Source organism: Cupressus sempervirens, chromosome 5 (assembly GCF_028749045.1).
Source record: "Cupressus sempervirens isolate cs-2001-9-10 chromosome 5, ASM2874904v1, whole genome shotgun sequence".
NCBI classification, from domain to species: domain Eukaryota; kingdom Viridiplantae; phylum Streptophyta; class Pinopsida; order Cupressales; family Cupressaceae; genus Cupressus; species Cupressus sempervirens.
In genome coordinates this window covers 647,972,557-647,992,121 of record NC_143122.1, presented here as the reverse complement: position 1 = coordinate 647,992,121, position 19,565 = coordinate 647,972,557, and the positions used below count along the sequence as shown (strand labels likewise).

The 19,565-nt window shown below is 34.6% G+C and overlaps 1 pseudogene; it reads left to right on the top strand.

Annotated features, from left to right (window-relative positions):
- The first annotated feature begins 9,332 nt into the window (after window positions 1-9,332).
- LOC149557576 (14-3-3-like protein pseudogene) lies at window positions 9,333-11,000 on the top strand (annotated as a pseudogene).
- The last annotated feature ends 8,565 nt before the right edge of the window (window positions 11,001-19,565 follow it).

Genomic DNA, 19,565 nt, shown 5'->3' with positions numbered 1-19,565 from the left:
TTGTTAAAATTGGGTCACAAGCCCTATATTTTACTCTTTGCAAAATATTTGGAATGGATGAGTAGGATTATATTCAAGGCTCCATTGTTCTTATCATAAGCTCAAACCCTATAGTTTGGAATTAGCACAATTCTTGAATTTGGCATCTATTTAGCTGAGGAAATTCATAATGGTTTAATTGGGATAGCTCAAGGTAAGGTAAATAGGCCTTTTTGTTGGTATTCTTTTTTGATGTACATATGTCTATACAAGGGAGTAACTTTCTTCTCCAAAGAAATGAAGTTGGAATTGGAGAGAGATGGAGAGAAGCTCCCAATTTAGTTATGGAGCACTGACATGACATGGAAAGTCTCAAATGCCTATTATATTAGATTTGATAGGTACTTTGCTTCAAGGCTCAGATTGCTTTTGAAGGGGGGTAGTTCAAGAATCCCACAACCTTTTCTAGAATTGATAAGACCCAAGGATTATGCCAAGGGGTTGTTGGTCAATCACAATTGGGGGGATATAATCCCATACCCTATTTCCACTATGATCAGAGTTTATGGCCTTTTGGGAAAACCCCATGCACTACATTTTCATGTGCCTTTGAAGATAGGAATTGTAGAGTTACTATGGCAGATTGGGTTAGTTGAGGAAAGGGATATACTAGGAAAAGGTAAAGGCACATTCTTTCTCATTGTTACTATTATACATGATTTTGTTTTTGTTAAAAAAGGATGGAGAAATTTGAGCCTATTTTTGGATAGATATCAAATGGCCCAATCCAATGCTCTCTACATTTATCGAGAGGGATTTTAAGACCTCCTTAGGGAGAGAACTAAAGCTAAGACTATTGTACAGACTATATATTTCCTGGAGGATATCATTAGAAATGTATTTTCATTACATGAACAAGAGGTTAGAAAAGAAAAGTGGGTAGTTTTTAGTAAAGTTTTACAATTTATTAATGCTTTTAAGCCCAACTATAACCACCTAGAAGATAAGAAATATTGGGGAGTTAAAATGAACACACTGATGAACAATTTTTTTGTGATAATGCAAATTTTTAAATGAAAAAAAAGGATATCTTAGTTAAATCATATTTAGATAAATTAGCTAAGGTGGAAAGAAGAATAAGTAGTAGGATGGTTGTGAATCTAGGCTAGTATACACTATAAAGAAAGGCTGGATATGTTGTAGTTCAAAATGTACAAAAAATTTCCCCTTATAAATGGCCAAGATCAAAGAGTTCACCTGACACAAATTCCCCTAAGAGATAGAGGTTAGAATAGGGATCCTCCTCTCAAGCAGGAGAGTATTCACCATCCCGGACCCCACTCAGAGTAGATGATGAATCATCTCTGAGAGAGAAAATAAGACAAATTGGAGGGGAAGGAGACATAATTGTCACTACTACTAATATAGAAAGGGGAGTGCCTGAGGAGCCTCCTATGCCATTCTTTGACCTTACTATTGCTGATTAGAGAGGTAAGGAGATAGATCCCATCATTGCACAAGCATCTCAAAAGTTTATAGATGATGAAAATTTTGTTAAATCTAGGGCCTTTGCACAATTTTTGTGGAGGAGAAATATAGGCAATTTTGAGGGAAAGTGTAAAACAACAAAAGCAGAGAAACCAAACAAATTGGACTCTGAAATTGAGGAAGAGGTAAAAGACAAATTTATGGAGTACTTTGCCCATATAACACTTGAGGCCAGGAGATAGTTGGTTAGAGAATCAAGAGTTTTGGTTCTACCTGAATGGGATTTAGCTAATGCTATAATTTTTTATTTCATTAGGAAGGAGAAAGATGTGTAGTATAAAAATAAATAAGAATTATTACAAGCACATAAAGTGGTGAAATTAGTAATCATCACAAAGCTTTGGTGATTTGGTCCATTGAAAAGAGAAATAAGACCAGAATACCAGAGATTTCAAGTGTTGAACATACTAGTACACTCACAGTGTACAAAGCAGATGAAGTGGATAGTGAGGAAGCCACCAAGATGACTAAAGAAGTGGCAGATTTTAGCTCAGTGGTTGTGGGGAAAGAAAAGAATAAGTTCCTAGAACTCAATGCAAAATATGAAGAAGTATTGAAAGAATATGAGGAAAGAGGAAACAGAATACAGCTATTGGAAAATCAAATATCCCAGTTGGATAAACAACTTGAAAAGAGGAAAGTGGAAGAGTCCAACAGACCAAGGATTGTATATCCTTGCTCCCAATAGAACCATTCAAATATACCCCAATTGTTGAGTTTCCTAATACCCCATAGAGACCTGATTTTTACACTATAGAAGAATTTGAAGAAGAAAAGAAGAAACTTTGGGAGTTACATGTTGAGCCAAACAATCAATATAAAGAAAAACTCAGGAAGACAATTTTATACTTAGTGGATAAGATTGATTAGCCAGCATTCTATGACCAATTAGAAGGAATCCTAGAGATGTGAGATGAAATAAGGAGAGATGAAGATACATTGAAGACCATTGTGCATAAATGGAGCGAAAAGGATAATGGTGTTACTTCTATGTGTATCTCTGTCATCACCTTATCATGTGATCAAATTGAGAAATTTTTTGATATAGTTAATAATCTAAAGGAATTTGATGAAAAAAGGATTTATGTTCAAAAGAAAATAATGATTTGTCTTTCTAAATATATAACAGAAAAGTTTGATCTCTTTCCCAATGCACTTAAAAAATTTGACAAAATAAAAGAAAAGGAAGAATGGGGAAAGGAATTAGATGATCTGGTGTGCCATAGAATGAATCAAGTCATAAATGAAAAAGGGCATGTACTATGGGCAATGACTAATGAAGAATTTTTCAAAGTACAATTTTTTTATAATACTATTAGAAAATATTTTTTTGAAATAGAACAAATAGGAAGCTTTGTAGTAAAAAACCAGCAGGAGATCTTAAATTCTGATTGGCCTGATGATACTGATTTCAACAAGTGGAAGGAAGAACTTTTGTATTTAGAACATATGGAAATAGAAGAAGGGGGTGAGGACCAAGAAGAAGATCAAATAAATGACATCTCATTAGAAGAAGACAAAGCAAAACAATCACCCTCAGCAATAGAAATAGAATAACCAATTATAATTGCTAGTAAAGGGACCAAACTAATGATGTGGCAACTAAAGACTTAGAAATAACTATTACCATAACAGTTCATGATGATGCTAGTGGAGATTCCTAGGTTGAAGTAAACTTGCAAAGATCAGAATTAGGCACATCATTGGCAAGTCTAATAGCTACATATTCCAAGGATTTAGAATAGTACAAAAACCAATCATAGAATTTGTAGTATTTGAAGATGTAATAGAAAATGGGTGCATCAAGAGAATATTTTGATGTAAAGTCTTATGTTGAATATATTTTTGTCTTTTCTAATAGCAACAAATATAAGTATCTTTTGTCTAAAGAGATAGTTGTCAGTTCTCTATGCCTGAAGCTTGTTGCAATGCACAGTATATAAGTGAGATTTTAGGGCTAGAGAAAGGGTCTAAATTGTTGTATTATTTTAGTTTTACTAAGTTGTTTGGTCTATTCTATTGATGAAACTTTTGTGATGTACTTTCTCTACCAATATTTGAGAATACATTAGTGTTACAGGATCTTAATGCCTTTTCTTGAGTCATTCTGAGTTGTTTCAACTGTATACAATTTTCAAAAGAAATTAATACAAAGATGAAATATCCCCATATCTATTCTTGTTGAGTCTTGTCTCCATTTTTATTATCTAGTTATTTTGAAGTTGTATGAACAAAGCTTTTCCAATTGAATGCAATCAAATCAAGTTGTATGTTAATTCACTATTGCTTTTAGTTTAAGGAATTAAATAAATGCTTTAGTGAGATTGATAGGGTTTCCATGGTAATAGGAAGGATATCTATAAGAATGATTTTTAGCTAGAATTATTGATAACATTTATTGTAATTCAATCAATTAGATCTAGAAATTGAATGGACTCTCAATCCCAATGGATGAGGTACTGATCTATTGATTTAGTTTGCCAATGAAAGATCATGAATAAGCATCAAGCCCAAATTATAAATCAATTCTACTTTACTATTTAAAGAATACCAATTTTGGTCAGCACTTCTTTGCATCAAATTTTTGAGTCTTAGCTAGCTACTATTGCCAGAAATACTTGTAAACCTAAGAAGAATTGGGACCAGATCTACTTTAAGGGATGTGTATTGTGGTAAATTGTCATGGAATGAACAAATATGTATATGGTATTAGATTAAAAATCTTCCATCCCTCAAGTGCACCTGCCTTGGTTTTGTAGAGCTTAAAGAGTAGAAAATCTTTATGATTTTGTTGATGTTGGGTTTAAATTTGAAGAGCAAGTAACTATTTATAGGAAGTAGTTGATCCATAGGTTATTGTATTATTTATTTTCTTGATATTAAGTTTTTTTTTGCTTAATAGTTGAAAAACACCAACATCTCCAATGATCTGGTCAGGTGCATGATGTCTTCTTACATATCTTGCTAGCATAGGTTCTTTGGATTTGGAGTTTCTTTTAATAATTTCTTCATGAACTTTGCTATTAAGCTTAGGTCTATCAGACTTAATTTTCTCTAGTAATAGCTCGATAGCCTCTGACTGTGATTCAGGTCCTTTAGACTGTGACTCAAGTTTCACAGATTGCAACTTGGTAGCTGTTGGAGATTTTTGGGACTTGGGAGGTGAAGCCTCCTATCTACTAGATAGATTTGGTAGGGTATCAAGTTCATAGTAAAAAAATATTTTGTAATCCTCAGGCTCTTTGTTGCTTTCTTCTTCACTCTTTTCTGCAAACTCATCAATTCTCACATGTGCACTTTCTATGATTTTATGAGTAGACAAATTCAAACATTTGTATGATTTACTTATGTAGGAGTATCCTAGGAGTATGCCTTCATCACCTTTGACATCAAATTTACCTTTCCTAGATTCTTTCAAGATATAACATTTATTGCCAAATACTTCCAAGTAACTTACATTAGGTTTGTAGCCATACCATAGTTCATAAGGACTTTAATTTGAGTCTTTATTCATTTGTACTCTATTCAAGGTATGTATTGCAATGTTTATTGCTTCATTCTAGTATTTAATTGTAACATTCTTTTCTATCATTAGTGTTCTTGCACAATCCATGAAGTATATGTTCCTTCTTTCAGCTATACCATTATGTTGAGGTGTTCTAGGGGTTGATACTTGTCTTTTAATTCCTTTTTCAATGCAAAATTCAATGAATTAATTGGAGATGAATTCACCATCTCTTTCTAATCTTAAATATTTCAACTTCTTTCCAATTTCTTTTTCTACTCTTGTTAGACACCACTTGAATTTTTGAAAAGGTTTAGATTTTTCTTTTAGATACATTATAGTCATCATTCTAGAATAATCATCAACAAAAAGAATCAAAAAATTATCTCCACTATAACTCTCTATTCAAATAGGTCCACATAAGTCTATATGCACAAGCTCTAAGACTTCTTAAGAATGATAGTTCTTTCTTTTGAAACTAGTCTTTCCCATCTTACCAATTTGACAATTTTTGCATGGACCCATATCAAGTTTCCTCAAGCTAGGTATACCTCTTACTCTTCTATTTTCTCTTATTTTAACTAGATTATCAAAGTTCACATGACATAATCTTTTGTGCCATAACCAGATTTCTTCTACTTGAGCAATAAAATATGAACTTTCACTGAGATCTAGATAGAATAGGTTACCTTTTGTTTGTTTGACAGATCCAACCAGATTTCCTTTTCCATCCAGCAATTTGGCCTTCCCATTCATAAATTCTACCTTTAATCCAATTTTATTCAATTGTTCCACACTTAGTAGGATGTTCTTTAGTCCTTCAACCAAACAGGCATAATCACATATAAGTTCATTGGTCAAAGAGATGCATCCTTTTCCTTTTATGCAACAAGGTTCATTATTTCTAAATCTCACACTACCACCATCATAATGTTCCATGTGCTCAAACTTTGTTTTGTCTCTAGCCATATCATGTGAGCATCCACTATCAATAATTCATGTATCATTTTTGCTAACATGAGAGATAAGTGCCATCTTATCTCCTTCATCATTAGATTCATCTTTTATTGCAATATATACTATTTCATCTTCATTGTTATTAGAATCTTTAGCCATAAAAAAAGACTTCTTACCTTTTTCCTTGTAATCCTTATAGTTTTTGAATTCCTTCTTGCCTTTGTACTTATTATTTTTCTTTTCATCCTTGTTTTCTCTTTTTGGGCACCTTATAGCAATGCGACCAACTTCTTCACAAGAAAAGCATATTAGAAGAATCTTACCTTTGCACTTTCCTCTGCCTTTGGAATATTTCATTGCAAGTAGGGCTTCAACAACTTCAAGATCACTATCTGAACTTTCTTCTTCTTCTTCGCTTTCTTATAGATTGGCTTTTGATTTATTACTACTTTTCTTGAGTGAAAGTTTCAATTCAAATGTAGATTCAATACTTTTGGAACTAGGAACATAGTTGTCATAGTTATCCAACTCAAAAGATGTTAATCTTCCAACTAGAGCATCCAAAGTTATATTGCTATTTGGATCAGATCTCATCTCTTGAATAGTAGACACTCTAATTGCATAGATAAGAAGAAGGGTTCTAAGTACCTTGGTTACAACTATTTTTATCATCAATGTCTCCTCCAGATGCTTTGATTGCATTCACACTTTCTTTGATTCTTTCCACATATTTTGTAATGTTTTCATCTTCTCTCATCTTCATCTGATCAAATTGTCCTCTAAGACTTTCTACTTTGGCTCTTTTGACATTGTCATCTCCTCCATAGATGGCTTTTAGTTTGATCCACATATCATAAGCTATAGTAAACCATTTTACTTTATCAAATTTAGCATAATTAAGAGCAGATGCAATGTCAATCATCATGATGTTATGAATTTTTTTCAGAAATATCTTCAACTGGTAATGTTCTAGTGGGACTTGTATTTAGTATCAAGATACTTACAACCTTAATCACTGATAGTTGCTAGATGTAACCTCATAAGTCTTTGCCATGCTACAAAATTGTCTCGTTTCAACTTGGGAATCTCTCTTCTGTAAGACATCTTGATCTTTAGCTTAGGTCCTTGAAACCTTCTTTGCAAGCACAAAATCTCTGATACCAATTATTAGAAATATAAAAGGAGTAACTAAGATCCCTTAGATGTTAGTACAAAATAAACACTAAAAATTGAACTCTACTAATGCTCAGAAAACACAAAGAAAAATTTTGTAACTCAATAACCACTAAAAATGCTCAGTAAATACTTAATATAAAAAAATTAAGATGTTTTGTAAGATTATTATTACTTTAACTTAGATGCAAACACATAAGATTAATAGCATGAACACATTTGATGCCAATATTTAATGTGGAAACCTAATTTGGTAATTGTAACGAGTTATTGATTTTCACTCTTCTGAAGTGAGCCATATTAGGAACCAACCCTATTAAAGGTTACAAAACACACTCTTAAGTGTGACTATGTTAAAGGATTTAATCACCCTAATAGGAGTGGCCTTGTTAGGGGTCTTTGGACAATTCAATAGAAATGCCACCTTGTTAGAGGATCTACAAATAACGAGTTATTGATTTTCACTCTTCTGAAGTGAGCCATATTAGGAACCAACCCTATTAAAGGTTACAAAACACACTCTTAAGTGTGACTATGTTAGAGGATTTAATCACCCTAATAGGAGTGGCCTTGTTAGGGGTCTTTGGAAAATTCAATAGAAATGCCACCTTGTTAGAGGATCTACAAATAGCTATTAAGCCAACTCTCTTAAGAGATTTAGATCACTATTACAATGGTTAGAGAATAATAATGAGATTACATGATTCCAGATGCAATTGAATTTCTAATTATAGATCTCAATTTTTTCTTGTATACTTGATCCTTCTTGATCGAATGTATCTTTTTAGCTCCACAAGGATATTCTCCATGTCCTTCTGATTTGCTTCCTCTTAGCATCATTAAATCTTCAAATATCTTTCATGCATTCACACTTTCTAAATCTCAACTTGACCTTATATTTATATCTTTCATATTGTCAAGTTGGCTGGAATATAACTTAATATTCATCTCCTTAGTCGACTAGAACCAACAGAAAATTCAATTGAACTTAATATACCAAAACAGGAAAATCCTTTGTTATTCAACCTTTCTTGGTAGACACTAACTTAGAAATAATTTTTTTTTGTTAACCAAGTGAACTCAGTCAACATTTTATATGTGCTAAGTTCCTTTGGTAACCAAGTGAGCTCGGTTAACATTGGTTCCATCCAATATTTCCTTCATTAATTGTGTGAGCTCGGTTAACACTCAACTTTTTGCAAACTTTCATTTGATGGATGATCAGAATTAAATGTATTATATTAAATCATATTATATTATTTCTAATGACTTTTCAATTTGGATTTTTCCATTCAACTTCTAATAAGAATGTAGATGGAGTGACCTTTCAACTTCCATGAAGATCTATAAAGAGGCTCAAGTCAAATTAAAGAACAAAATAATATGGACATACATCTCATTTGCTGAGATTGCCAATTTGTATCAGTTTTTGCATAGGGAGTTCATGGGAAGACATCTCAACCATGGGATTGCCCAACTCCTATAGAGTTCATGGGCATACATCTCATTCATGAGATAGCCAAACTTTTATGAGCTTGGACACACAACTCCTCCACAGGTTTGTCCAAATTTGATTGATATGTAGGCATACATCTTACTTATGAGATAGTCCACAATTGTATGAAATTTTATTTAATATTATGAATGATTTGAGTTCTTGATATTGTTTATTATGCGCTTACAATACCAATATTTATTATTTCGATATTGGCCTCTAAATTTTTAAAATAATTTAGATTAATGGTATCAGAGCCAAGTTTGATCATTTCCATTTGCATGTGTGAGTTTTCTTCATATGAAGTTTGTTTCTTGGTCTGTAGAAGAAGATCAAATATCTAACCAAAATGTAAGATACTATGGGAAAGGAAGATCAATGATTAAATATTGTGATTAAAGATAAATTCCATTGAATCTTGATGCGTAACTCTTTCCTAAAGATACCAGTTGGATTGGAGGAGAAAAGTGTTATATCTCCAAGAGATGTTGGTGCAGCCAAACTATAAAATCAATTCATTTAGAAATAATAGGCCTTCATGATCCTATGATGCGTCAACTTCCAAAATCTCACTTTTGGATTTGTTACTTGTATCGGTTACTTTCTAGCGAAAATTGGGTCTCCTCTTTCAAGGATACATTGTTTTTTGTGTTATTTGAATAGAGGTCCACAAAAATGCCTCCTATAGAGTCATCATGTGAAGAAAATGTTTACATGAAAAAATTAGCAGAGTAGGCAAAGCATTATGAAGAAATGGTGGAGTTCATGCAAAAGGTTGCAAAGACTGTGGATGTGGAGGAGTGAAATTTGTTATCAATGGCATACATGAATGTGATTGGAGCTTGGAGGATAATTTCTTAAATTGAACAAAAGGAAGAAAGTTTGAGAAACAATGACAATGTGACAATGATCAGAGACTACAAGGTAAAGGTCAAGTCTAAGCTTAGTAATATATGTGATGATATTCTTCATCTTCTTGATTCACATCTGGTTCCCTCATCTACCATAGGGGAATCAAAGGTGTTTTATCTTAGGATGAAGGGGGATTATCACCACTAACTAGAAGAGTTCAAGACAATTGTGGAAATAACATTGCTTTCCTATAAGTCTACTCAAGATATTGTGATGGAAAAATTGGGTTCAACCCATCCTATTAGGCTAGGATTAGCACTCAATTTATCTATATTCTACTACAAATTTCTGAATTCACCCAATCAAGCTTGTGTTCTTGCCAAGAAGGCCTTTGATGAAGCAATTGTAGAGTTGGATAGCTTGGGTGAAGAATCTTTTAAAGACAATTTATTTATTGTGACCATTGGATGTCACATGATAAATGACTTCAGTAAAGATGTAGAGTTTGATAACCTAGTGCGAGATTTTTCTATTAGCATGTAATAAATCTCATTAAAATTTGTTCTATCTACAACTTTAAGGTATCTTGACAAGGCTATAGTCTCAATATAACTTTCAAGTTGCATAGTAGATCCATTATAGACTTTGGTGCAATATATTTGATCAGATATTCATCTCAACATGCTTGTGGTTAGAAACTCTTTCCACAAACATATAATGTATTCATGGAAGCTATTAGAGTAATTATTTGTTACACTTATTAATTAGATCATCTTGATTTAGTTAATTAAGTTTTTTATTACTCTAGTTACTTAAGCTTACTCTTAGGTGCATAAAATTAATATCTAATATTAATTATAATGCACAAACCTAGTGTTCTTTCTCTTTAGGGTTTCATTCACCTTTAAGGTTGAACTTTTGTACTTTTTGTTTTCATAACTTGGAATAAAATTTTGCTCCCATACCATTGAAATTTTCCAAGCTCTACTTTTTCCCTTCCTAGTTTCTCTTCAGTATAGGTTATTTGCATGTAGGTGCTCTTAGCAATCTGTGAAGTTGGTTTTCACAACTTCTACATGGTATCAAAGCATCCCTATTGCTTCCTAGTTTGAAAATTCTTGAAGTCACGATTTGTAGACAGAAACCCTAGGGAGAAGGGCAATTTTTTGGGGCACTTTGGGCCTAAAGAGATGTTGCTATTGAGTCTAGAAGGCTTGTTACAATCAAGATTCATATAAAACATTTTCTTTCTTCATGATTGCAACTTTGAGAAAAAAAATTCTCCCCAGGCAGGTTGTACAGACTATATGGACAATTTTAGCAAGAAAAAAAATTAAAAATGCAGCCACCACCACTGCACCGCCCCCACAATGTGACCCACCAATGACTGCCACATCTCTGGCTCCGCCACCTAAATCTACTCCCATGCTGACATCATCCCCTAGTAGGCATATGTCACTTTTTAGTAGTGATGTCACCTTTTTTGGTTGACACATCATCACTTCCTAGCTGCTACATCACCTTCCAACAAGTTAATGTCATCTTTGCAGCTTGCTGACATCATCACCCCTAGACCCCCTACTGACATCATTTTCTAGCATGATGATGTCATTTTCTAGCTATTGATGTCAGCAATCTAGTAGCTAGATTTTTTTTCTGGCGACGTCCTCTTGATGGTTGTACAACTATCAAAATTTTTGTTCTCTGTAATTTTCTAGTGAGCTTGTCTTTTAGAGCAGTAGTTGGTTTTTTGGCCATAACTTGAGCAAATAGAGGTCTTTTTTTGATCTAAAAGAAGTGCCAAAAAGTTAGTTCAAAGATGGAGACAATGATGCTAGTTTCATCTTATTCTAAGTTCAATTGAGCTCCTATTTTTGGTGTTGAAGTAAAGGCTTTTATTTCCTCCTCTACATCTAAAATCCAAGTTCTTTTCTCAATTTTTGTGCTTTCAATAGTTCTTGCTTTGGTTTTTGAGGGATATATTTATTCATTGTTGGGGGGAGCATTTTCTTTTCTATAATTTACTTCAAAATTGACCCTTCTATTTCCATCTTCATCTCTCAATCTCAGACCCCTCTGTGGCCCAGCTAATGCCACACATCTATCACAATTGGAAAGCACACATGACTTGGCTTCTTATGTCACATGGCTTATGATCATGTCTGGATGAGAATCAACCTATTCTACAATGCCCCTTTGAGGTTCTTTAGCATAGAAACAAAATGGATGAGGCTATGGGATTTATTGCACTGAACATCTCAGATAGTCTTCTATTTCACCTAGATGGTTTGACCACTCCTTAGGCTATTTGGACCAAGTTTCACAACTTGTTTGGAATAGTGAATGAGTTTTGAGCACTACATCTTAATGCAAAGTTGACTTCTTTGACACCTACCAGCTTTACCACCATTGAGGACTTCTTGATGAAGTTCAAATCTCTGTTTATAGTATTGCAAGGACATGGGAATAACAAAATAGATGATGAGTTTTTTGATACTCTCAAAGTTGCAAGGATAGTATTAGATCTTTTCTTCCACTTTCTACTCCACTATGGATGCCTTGGGTAATAAACATCAAATGCCTTCTTTTGAGATATTTTGTGATCAGTTGACACAAGAATAGGCAAAGATCCAACAAGTGGATGCCTCTAGCTCTTCTAGCCAAGCATTAGTTGCTCAAATTTCTCAGGGGAAACCCAAATAGAAAGCCAAACTGAAGAAAGATACACCAAAAACTAATGCCAAACCTCCCACTAGCCCTTATAAAGGTAAATCTACTTTGAAGTCTACTGAGCCTACCTCCAAGACTAAGAAGAAATTAGCTGAGACCTATAGTTTTTGTGGAAAGGATGGACATCCCATTTCTAGGTGTTGGAAACATTTGGAGGCTTTAGAGGAAGCCATGCAGGAGCATCACATTTTAGCTCCTAAGTCTACATCCCCCCTATAGGGAAAGGTCACACTCTTACTACACAAGCTATGACTTCTAGGCCTACTTGGATTCTTGATTCTGGTGCCTCTCACCATATGAAAAACACTTAGTAGTTGGTTACTTCACTTGCTCCTTGTGCTACTTTACAAATTACTATTGGAAACTCATCACATCTTTCAGTCATGGGTTTTGGTTATATTGCATTAGTTGGGGGTTCTCTTTAGGATGTTCTTTTTGTCCTTGACATATTGATGAACCTATTCTCTATTTATCAAATTTTTCACTCTAGCTCTGGTACGATAGTTGAGTTCTCACCACATGATGTGTTTATTTGAGACTTACTTGATTTTGAGTTGATTGTGGCTACTAGGAGTGTTGACTCTGTTTGATACAATTGTTAATTGTGTATTGTCTTTGATGTTACACAAATGTCATATCAGCCATCAGACAGAGTCTATCGAGCTTAGACAGTCAGCAAAGCAATTTACAGTGTCTACCGAATGTTCCTGAATAGCACAAAGGAAAGTTAGCTCTTACCAAGCTCACTTGGGCATGAAAGGATTTTGTAGCAGAAAGTCAATGTCTACCAAGTTCACTCAGTCATCGAAGAGAAGGTTAGCTTTTACCGAGCTCACTCGGTAAGCGAAGGAAGGTTAGCTTTTACCGAGCTCACTCAGCAAATGAAAGAAGGTCAGTGTTTATCGAGTTAACTCGGTCCTCGAAGAAAGTTTCAAGGTTTGCAGGGTTTATTGAGATTCACTTGGTTAACGTTGGGGAAACCATTCTAGAGCAGTGGTCATCGAGTTGGGTCAGGCAGCGAAGAATGTTATTGTTCTAAAGAATTAAGTTTAATTGTTTTGTGTAGCCGACTGATTTAATGTTTTTCAGTTGTTCTAACTTATAATTGAGCCGACTTGACAATATGTAAGGTATATATGAAAGGTGAAGTTGTGAATTCAAAAGGAGAGTAAGAGTGTGGATGCACAAGAGTGTAAATGTATGAATGAGTGAATACTGAATATATGAGTGAATGTTGAGGAAGGATTAGATATCCTTATGAAGCTACAGAATTGTATTCGATTAGTGAGGATCTAGTGAAGTAGAACAGAGATCTATATTCAGCAAAGATAAGTTGCATATATTTCATATCACTTCATTGTTGCTTTCTAATCATTGTAATAGTGATTTAAAACCTCTTAACAGAGTTGGTTTGATAGCCATTTTGTAAATACTCTAACAAGGTGACAATTCAGTTGAATTATTTTAAAGACCTCTGACAACGCCACTTCTAACAGGGTGATTAAATCCTCTAACAGGGCCACACCTATCAGTGTGTTTTGTAACCTTTAATAGGGTTGGCTCCTAACAAGGCTCACTTCAGAAGAGTGAAAATTGGTAACTAGTTACTTGGTGGTTTTTCCCAAATTGGGTTTCCACATTAAATTTGGTGTCTCTTATGTTCATGTTATTTCTTTATGCATGCATGTTAATCACTTCAAATGCTCAATAAGTTAACAAAACATCTATCAAGTTTTAGCATTCATTTGTGTGGTTATCGAGTATCAACAACAACTATATTTTAAGACATCTAAGGATCTGTGGATTTATTTTTGTGGTAATTGATTCACCCCTCCCCTCTTAGTTACTCCATCTCTATTTCCAACAGACTCTACATCTCACCTCTACAGATTTGATTGATTTGAGTCTTCTCTTGACATAGGTTCTTGTCTTCTAGCACATGTAGATTTAGTAAGAAATCTTTGGCATGAGCATTTTGGCCATGTCAATTATAGATGTCTTCAGCAAATGAGCACACAAGCACTTGTTCTTGGGCTTCCCTAGATTTCCTGCACAAATGGTGTTTGTCAAAGTTGTGCTCTTGGAAAACAACATAGGGATCCTTTTCCACATGGATTAGCCACTCATGCTTTGGCACCATTAGAGTTGATTCATAGTGACCTCATGTCATTTCCCACTCCTTTATCTTGTGCCAGATATGTGCTTACATTCATTGATGACTTCTCCAGATGTACATGGGTGTACTTTTTTAAGTACAAGTCAGATGTCTTTGACTCATTTTGAGTCTTTAAGACATTTTTTGAGAAGTAATCTAGTCTTTCTATTCAGTGGATACACACAGATAATGGGGGGGAGTATGTCAACCAAGCTTTCAGGGATTTTTTTCTCTAAACATGGTCTTTAGCATCAATTTTCAATTCCATACACCCCTCAATAGAATGGTGTGGCCAAGAGAAAGAAAAGAACCCTTCGAGAGATGGCTAATTGTATGATTTAGTCCATGTCCATGGATTCATATTTTTGGGCAGAGGCAGTTAATTGTTCCAACTATATTTAGAATCAGATGCCTCACAAGGCAGTTTGACATATGACTCCTAAGGAGGCTTGGTCTCATGTCAAGCTTGATGTATCTTCATTTTGAGTTTTTGGTAGTGAAGCATGGGCATTTATATCAGATGCTCAGAGGAGAGTAATGGAGAAAAAAAGTTGACACCTCATTTCTATTGGCTACTACAGGATGTTAAGGCCTACAGGTTGTTTGATCTTGATTCTAGAGAGATCCTATTTCAATGGGATGTCTAGTTTGATGAGTGCCTTCCTATAGTAGATACCCTATTTCCAGAGTCTACTTCACTTACCACTACTCCCTCATCATTTCCAGTCTCTTTTCTAGATGATGAGGATACTGATCATGGTCAAAATTTACCTTTTCCATAGGATCCACTCTAGATGTCTAAATGGGATCGAGCTATAGTTGAGGCTGCAAGATCTCTAGCTGGTGACCCTTCCTCTTCCTGTCACACCCATTCTCATACTGCAAGTTCTAGTCTTCTCAGACATGCTATTTGTGATGATCCTTAGACATGTGCAGTAGCGGCAAGACATTTTGAGTGGGATAGTGCAATGGAGGAGGAGTATTCTTCTTTGATAAAGAATCATACTTGGGATCTTTGTTCTCTTCCTAAGGGAAGAAAGTTAGTGCAATGCAAATGGTTGTATCGTACTAAGTTTGTTGCTAATGGTTCCATTGATAAGCACAAGTCCCATCTTGTTGTGAAGGGGTTTTCATAGGTTGAGGGTATTGATTGCATTGAGACATTTGCCCCTATCACCAAGATGAACTCTATTCACCTTGTATTATCCCTCGCAGCTTCTCAGGGATGGCCCATTTTTTAGATGGATGTGATGAGTACATTCTTGCATAGTGATCTTACTGAGGAGATTTATATGGAGCCACCTTAGTGATTTGTGTAGCATTCCTCCTTAGTTTCTAGAATTTGATGCTCATTGTATGGTCTCAAACAGGCCCCTCAAGCTTGGTATGAGAAGATGGACTATTTTCTACTTTCTACAGGCTTCACACACTACCATTCTGATCCTACAGTCTACATTCAGTGTCTTGAGGCTAATTTTTTGATCCTTGTGCTATATGTTGATGATCTTCTTCTCATAGGTAGTTTGTCCTCTATGATTATAGATGTTTAGAGAGCACTGATGGAATACTTTGAGATGACTAATCTTGGTCTACTACACTATTTTCTTGGTCTCCATATTATTCAGTCCTCTATTGGGATTTTTGTTTATCAATAGAAGTATGCTCTTGACATGCTTCGCCACTTTGACATGCATGATCGCAAGCCTACTCCAACACCTCTTCAATTGGGTGTTACCTTGTCTACCTCCTGCTCTTCACCTTTAGTGGATCCTACATTGTACCATCAATTGGTTGGTAGCTTTTTGTACCTTACACACACTCGTTCTTATCTCTCCTTTGCAGTGGGTCTTGTCTCTTATTTTTCACATGAGCCTCATGAGAGTCATTGGCAAGCTACCAAGCATATTTTGAGATACATTCAGGGCACATTATTGTATGGCATTAATTACACATCAAGGACTCCTCACATTGCTGGCTACACTGACTTAGATTGGGTTGGTGATGTTGATGATCGGAAGTCTACTTCTAGCTTTACTTTTTGTCTTGGCTCTGGTCCTATCACATGGCTGTGCAAGAAGCAGCATGCTCATGCACTTTCATCTATAGAGGTTGAGTATTAAGTAGTGGTGCTTTCTAGTAAGGAGATTTATGGCTTTGGGGGCTAATGACTAAGTTTGGTTTTCCTCCTAATTATCTCACTATTCTATGGTGCAATAATTAGAGTGCTATTCATATTTCTGACAACCTGGTGGAGCATCAACGCACTAAAAACATTAAGATTCATATGCATTTCATTTGTCATCTGATCCAAGATGGTGTTCTCTCTTTGGAGTGCATTCTCACTGATGCTCAGGTTGTTGACATCTTCACCAAGTCATTTGCATCACCTCGCTATCTCTAGTTCCGATCTATGCTTGGGGTTTTAGAAGTTGTCCTTGGGGGGGCTTCTTGAGGTCAGCCTTCCTTCATGTTTTTTTAACATGTTTGTTCTATCTCTTTTTGGAGAGGGATTTTTCCCACTAATTTTTCTCCTTTGTCTCCAATTTATAGAGATTTACTTGTTTTGGGTACCTAATCAAGCCTTGTTGCCAAGACTCATTTTCCTAGTTTCATAGCTTTGCTAGGTAAGCTTCCTCTTTAGCTTCACTTAAGGGGGGTGTTAGAGTAATTATTTGTTATGCTTATTAATTAGATCATTTTGATTTAGTTAATTAAGTTGTTTATTACTCTAGTTACTTAAGCTTACTCTTAGGTGCATATAATTAATATTTTATATTAATTATAATGTACAAACCTAGTTTTCTTTCCCTTTAGGGTTTCATTCACCTTTAAGGTTGAACTTTTGTTCTTTTTCTTTTCATAACTTGGAATACAATTTTGCTCTCACACCATTGAGATTTTCTAGGCTCTACTTTTTCCCTTTCTAGTTTCTCTTTAGTACAAGTTATTTTCCTACAAGTGCTCTTGGCGATCTGTGAAGTTGGTTTTCACAACTTCTACATCAGAGAATACATTAAGGGAAGATGAGTTTGCTATTATTTCTTCTTCAAGTGATCAAGATCATGACAACACAGTGGGTATCTCCATACATGAACTTATCTTAGTATATCTATATTTCAAGCTACATGCCAGAATCATAATTTAGTGTATATCATGTAGAAGGTGATAAGGCAATGAGGCCCATTGCCTTGTAAGAGGGGAGGAATCATCAAAATTGAACATATTATATTATTTCTAATGACTTTTCAATTTTGATTTTTCCATTTAACTTCTAATAAGAATGTAGATGGAGTGACCTTTCAACTTCCATGAAGATCTATAAAGAGGCTCAAGTCAAATTTAAGAACAAAATAATATGGACATACATCTTGTTTGCTGAGATTGCCAATTTGTAGTAGATCTTGCATACGGAGTTCATGGGCAGACATCTCAACCACAAGATTGCCTAAATCCTATAGAGTTCATGGGAATACATCTTATTCATGAGATAGCCCAACTTTTATGAGCTTAGACACACAACTCCTCCATGGGTTTGTCCAAATTTGATTGATTTGCAAGCATACATCTCACTTACGAAATTGTCCACAATTGTATGAAAATTTATTTAAGATTATGAATGGTTTGAGCTCTTGATATTGTTTATTATGCACTTACAATACCAATATTTATTATTTTGGTATTTTCCTCTGAATTTCTAAAATAATTCAGATCAACATCTGAGTGAACTCAGTAGATACTTTCTTCTGAACTAGTGATGCGGGGAGGTTGGGAGTAACTAAGGACAATTGGCACACTCAGCTACCCAAACCATCATGCGAGAGTTAACACAACAGAAGCAAAAAAAAAAGATAATAGTACCATAGAGAGAGAGAGAAAGAGAGAACAATATTCTTTATTGATTCATAAAAATATTATCATACATGCCCAATTGTAAGATCTTCTCGATTACAGCCAGATACAAAATACATTCAAAGCCAAGATCCAACTTCAAGTTTGAATTTCCATCCTCCTTCTATCATCCTCTATCAAAATTATCTCAAATTTTTCTTAAGACTCTATCAAAGACCTTTACTTATACTAATCTAAGCCACAAGTCAGCCCAAAATGCTAAAAACAAAAATTAAATACTTGAAGAGCCACAAGTCAACCTGCAACAGCAATTAAATGTCCAGAAATTGATATTTGAAAAAAATTGCGATATCTCCTAGCCCCAGTGGAATTAGAAATTTTACTTCAAATTGAGGATATTAATTTAGTTCCTCTAAAACTCTTTAAAGGCATAAAGACTAATTCACCAAGGATAAGTGCACATCGATCCCAAAAGTCATGCACAAAAACCTGTCATGCAAACAGTCAAAAATTGATACTCTAGGAGAATTTCCATATATCCCAACTTATAAAGAATTAGGACTTTCTCCTTTGATAAAAAGGATCACCCTGTGTCTTCTTCAATTCTTGAAATTTTTAGCCTCTATTTCATTACATAAAATTAGTTACACGGTCTGTAACAGGCACCTAGAAACTAGAAAAACACAATTCTTGCAGCAAGGTAAAAATGACTCAAACCTTAACATGATAACTCCAATATCTTTGTGCACATAAGACAAGGCTCCCTAGTGTATCTCCAATTCTTATAAACTACTAAAAGCTCACAATGCAAGACATTTTAGCTCAGCAAAACTAGGAAAGAACTGAAACTATGTAGGATCATTATGCAACCTAGGATGCTCCTACATCAGACAACCAGGGTTGGAAGAAATGAATCTTAGGAATCATTGAGATGTCACAACTTGAGCTGAATCAAAATTAGATTGAAAAAACTATGAAGCATCTTCTATAGGTCTATTCTTCCACTTTACTAGATATTCATAATCATCTTTTCCCCTTGTGCTCTTACCAACTCTCTAATCTAATATCTATTCAATTTCTTCAATCTGCTTCTTAGGATAGTCCTCTGATATAATAACTTCATCATCTGACTCATTATACTTGTATAAATAAATAACATTGAATATATGAGATATATCCATGTCATCAGGTAACTCAATTTCATAGGTGTTTTCACCGTCAAACTTCTTCGATATTTTACAAGGTCTAAACTTCTTCATCTTTAGCTTACTGTATGTTCCAACAAGAAATCTTTCTTTCTTTAGATGAACCATCACCTCATC